Source organism: Salmo salar, chromosome ssa25 (genome assembly GCF_905237065.1).
Source record: "Salmo salar chromosome ssa25, Ssal_v3.1, whole genome shotgun sequence".
Classification (NCBI taxonomy): Eukaryota; Metazoa; Chordata; class Actinopteri; order Salmoniformes; family Salmonidae; genus Salmo; species Salmo salar.
The window spans coordinates 9,400,921-9,406,366 of NC_059466.1; positions in this window are offsets into that span (position 1 = coordinate 9,400,921).

Here is a 5,446-nt window from a genome sequence, read left to right on the forward strand (position 1 = left end):
GATTCCCACCACAGCTGTTCTTTCATGTTCCTTTGAGTAATGTGCATTTTAATCAATGACAAGATTATTGGGTTGTGTGTAATTATGTCATTTCCTATCGTTTATTACTGACTTGGCAATTAACCGACCAGAGTAAAGTTTGATAAAAGTATGTGCGCGCATACACATACTGTACATGTACATACACAGCAAATTCTCCAGTGTTAAATCAACACTGAAAGTGTGGACCCATATACACAGTGTAACAGTGATAAATTAACACACTGCTTATTGTAAAGCCTTATTTGCCTTTTGAGTGAATTGTAGAGTTACCACACATGACTGTATTTATTAGTGACAGAGACATGGTTGTTGCATTCATTCATTTTCAATCCTATGGACTTCACCTAGTGAGATCTTAAGCGAATATGTTGTCATTAAAATGACATTCTTTAACACAATACCATACGTATTTCATAAGGCCTCAACTCTTACAATGGCGCCAAAGGAGATGGCCGCCATTTTACGCTCCCGTAACCAATTGTGCTATTGTGTATTTTCTTTCGGGTTATTTGTATCTGTTTTTTACTGAAACACTTATTTTGTATTTTTTTATTAACTTCTTAAGGCATTGTTGGTTAAGGGCTTGTAAGTGAGCATTTCACTGTAAGGTCTACACCTGTTGTATTTGACAAATACAATTTGATTTGATTTGAAAGCCTAATTTTACCCTACATTCTTAGAAATAATAGTATGATTTTGTTCTCTGGGTTACAAAAACAAAAAAAATACACATAATGTACCTTCAGAGGTACACATAATGAGCTCACAGGGTACTGTTCGGTACCTTTTAGGGTATATGTGCGGATAATCTAGCATAATGGTGCATATTTGTATCCAATATTTTGAATATAAAGGTACAATCATCACACTCACTCTCAATGTACGGTTAAGGTACATTTCAGTTTCTCAGGGTATAAACGTATTTTGTGTACCCTACTCTTGATGGTACTGATCTGTACCCTTGCATAGCAGAAAAGGGGTGGTCATGACCCGGCATATGAAATCTGAAGTCAATCTTCCAAGAATATATTTATTATTATAATTTGTGTTGTTGTTGTAGAACTGCCTTCTTAAACATGTGAACTTTCATTTACCCTAATTACAAACTTGTATGGGATCCTTAAATATGAATACAAAATGTTAAATTCTGGGCATAGTTTAGGAGAAAGCATTGTGCTATATAAGGAGAAAGACAGGATCCTTCCTGGCTAGCCATGATTAGCTGAGATAATGGATGGGTTGACTATGCTGATGGTTGGCCATGTGTTTACATGTGAATCCTTAATTTTACTGCAGTGGGCAGAATCAGGGTCAAGCCCATGGTTATGGGCTTAAAAAAGAAGACACCTGTACCATGTCAGATATAGAGTTGAAATGTATTCAATTTTGAGTTTACATCCCATTACACTTTATATACATCTCAGAAGACTGAAATATAACAAAACTGTTGGACAGTTTTTTTAACAGATTTTTGTCGTAAAAAATAATACATCTTTATTAATTATGAAAAATATGAATAACATTCCACCCAAGAGGCCAAAGAGGGAGCTTTTGGTCATCGACTGCAGGAAAGAACTACAGAGATGGATGGGTATGGGTTAAGAGGGTCCTAGCGATGCTGAATGGATGCAAACAAAGAAGAGCACTCTAGCGCTCAACAAAATCATTCAAGGGCAATTTCTCCAACATGTCTCCTAAGTGGGATAACAAAGGTTGATACATTTTTAAAGCAGCATAACTTTCCATGCTTCCTCAAATCAATGTATGAAATACCATTTTAGGGCCCTGAATCTGAATTATTCGACAAAAGGCCCAATTGGGATGGGCCGTCACATATTATCTTGATTAAAGATGTTAACCAGTATTTGGTTTGTATTTTTGCCATGATATGTTAGGCTGCTCCCTTCCATTTTCTAGTGTTTGATCTAATGCATTCTGAGAAATGTATTTTCCCCCTAATATTTATTAACATTTAAGTGAATTATGAATTATTATCCATAACCTACAAAATTATCTTAGAATATTTCCAGACCACTGTAATTAGTAACATTTTTAGGAGGAGTTTTAAAAATGAAATGTTTCAAGAACATGTTAAACATATTATTGGTGACCATACATCATGTAAAAAAATAAACATGTGTATATGTAAGGACAGACACGGTAGACGAGAAGCAAGTACAGGGAGTGAACATTTAATGAAACAACGGACATATAACAAAACAAGAAAAACATCTGGACAGGGGGAACAAAACAACATTACAACAATAATGCTGACACGGGGAACCAACTGAGGAACAGGCAGATATAGAGGGGCAATCAACAAAGTGAAGGAGTCCAGGTGAGTCCAATGAGCGCTGATGCGTGTAATGATGGTGACAGATGTGCGTAATGATGGCCAGAGAGGGGGAGCGGGAGCAGGCGTCACAGTACCCCCCCCCACCTCTAGGGGTGCCACACAGCGTCCCACTTGGGTGAGCTTGAAGGGCAGGCCGAGGCGTAGAAACCCGACGATCCCGCTGAGGCGTGGGAGCCCGACAAGCCAGCTGAGGCATGACGTGGGATGTGAGCCTGATGAGCCGGCTGAGGCGTGGGAGCCCGATGAGCCAGCTCAGGCACCCCCGTTTCCATCGGCAGCGGCACCCGGACCCGACGTCACCACCAAAAACAAAAAACACGAACTCCCTGAGGCTTCAAATAGTGTTGTCAACATTCTGAAAGGACAGACACTGGAGACGAGAAGCAAGTACAGGGAGTGAACATTTAATGAAACAACGGACATATAACAAAACAAGAACAGCGTCTGGACAGGGGGAACAAAACAACATTGCAACATTAATGCTAACACAGGGAACCAACTGAAGAACAAACATATATAGAGGGGCAATCAACAAAGTGAAGGAGTCCAGGTGAGTCCAATGAGCGCTGATGCGCATAATGATGGTGACAGGTGTGCGTAATGATGGGCAGCCTGGCGCCATCGAGCACCAGAGGGGGGGAGTGGGAGCAGGCATGACAGCATAAGGATATATGGAATAAATGATCCATTTGAATGTCAATGAATTTCATTGAATTAAATTAAAATATCTGTGTTTTTGCATGTACATGCATTGACAAAGATAAATAACATATTTTTCTAAACTAATCCAGTCAGTTAGTTAGATTTTTTGCACCCGTTATGGAAATGGTTGTTTCAATTGAAATGCCTTAGGGCCTCACAAAGTTCCAAACCCTTGCAATCATTCTGAATGCAAGTTGCAGGTGAATAAAAATTCCAACTGTTTTACAGTGGCTGGCAAAAGTATTTACCCCCTTGGCATTTTTCCTATTTTATTGCCTTACAACCTGGAATTAAAATAGATTTTTAGGGCGTTTGTATAATGTGATTTACACAACATGCCTACCACTTTGAAAATGCTAAATATTTTTTACTGTGAAACAAACAAGAAATTCTTGGTCTCTTTGTTGTTTCTCTGATTCATGCCCTCCTTGCCTGGTCCATGAGTTTTGGTGGGCGGCCCTCTCTTGGCAGGTTTATTGTGGTGCAATATTCTTTCAATTTTTTAATAATGGATTTAAAGGTGCTCCGTGGGATGTTCAAAGTTTCTGATATTTATTTTAACCCAACCCTGATCTGAACTTCTCCACAACTTTGTCCCTGACCTGTTTGGAGAGCTCCTAGCTCTTCATGGTGCCGCTTGCTTGGTGGTGCTGCTTGCTTGGTGGTGTTGCAGACTCTGGGGCCTTTCAGAACAGGTGTGTATATATACTGAGATCATGTGACACTGATTGCATACAGGTGGACTTTATTTAACTAATTATGTGACTTCTGAAGGTAATTGCTTGCACCTGATATTATTTAGGGGCTTCATTGCAAAGGGGGGGAATACATATGCACACACCACTTTTCCGTTTTCTTATTTTTTATAATTTTTTGAAACAAGTTAAGTTTTTTATGTCACTTCACCAATTTGGACTATTTTGTGTATGTGCATTACATGAAATCCAAATCTAAATCCATTTAAATTACAGGTTGTAATGCAACAAAATAGGAAAAACGCCAAGGGGGATTGTCACGACTTGCCGAAGTCGATGCCCCTCCCTGTTCGGGGGGTGCTCGGCGGTTGACCTCACCGGTCTTCTAGCCATCATTGATCCATTTTTCATTTTCCATTGGTTTTGTCTTGTCTTCCTACACACCTGGTTCCAATCCCATTCATTACAAGTTGTGTATTTAACCCTCTGTTTCCCCTCATGTCCTTGTCAGAGATAGTTTGTTGTTATGTGCTCGTGTATTTGTATTGGTGCGTGACGGGTTATTTTACCCATGTTATTTTATTTATGTACATTGGTTTTTGGAGTTTGTTTTATCTTAATTAAACTACTCCAGTTACACCAAGTTGGTTTCTCCTGCGCCTGACTTCCCTGCCACCTACAAACACGACAATGACAGGGATAAATACTTTTGCAAGCCACTGTATATCCTAACTTTGGATGGATTACAATATGAATTACACATCACTTTGCAAGCTAGCATAATGGGACTTGCAGGCAGGGTTGCCAAATTCTGGTAACTTTCACAAAATTCTCCCAGTTGGAAGATTCCTGTAAATAGTAGGGAATAAGCATGAAATCCTGAATCCTTCAACCAGAATTTCTGAAAATCTGGGCATTTGAGGAAAGTTGATGGAATTCTCCAACCCTACTTGCAGGCCTGATATGGCCTGTAAACAATGAGTTTTGGCCACTGTATTAGGATAAAGCTAGGCCTCAGAATCAGGCTATTTGAGTTACGTAATATATTGACATAAAGAGTAAAATGTTAAGGATAACATTCACCTAGTAACTCATTTGGTGAAGGCCATAGGATTTAAAATCAATAAATACTACACCGATGTCACTAACAAATATAATCATGGGTGGTAACTCTACATTTCACTCAATGGCAAGGCACACTGGGAAATTATATTGGAGGCATTGCTTAGTGAAGGCATGGCATTCAGCTAGTTATTTTTGGCCACCCGTGATTTGAAGTGTTGTACCAGTTTAAGTGGTCTATAGAGGGGTTGGCTGACAATGTCACAGAAATTATGTGTGCACATCGATGTGGCCAAAAGGTTTGCATTGTTATGATTCTGAATGGTCAGATAGCTAGAAAAAAATGGCAAGAAGCTGCCATGTGGGGAATCATAGGTGGCTTGTTGTCTCTTGTTATTGAGACCATGTCTTGTTTTGAGGTGTTTTGACGGATGTCATGGTTCTGCTAATATGGCTCAAATTCGCTTGCTATCTAACCAACAACTAAAACAATGTATTTGAGAGACAACAAGGGCTCATTGTGCAAATGTATTTATTCTTTCAATAAACATTTGGAGACTAAATATAGTTTACATGTTGTCAACCGTCT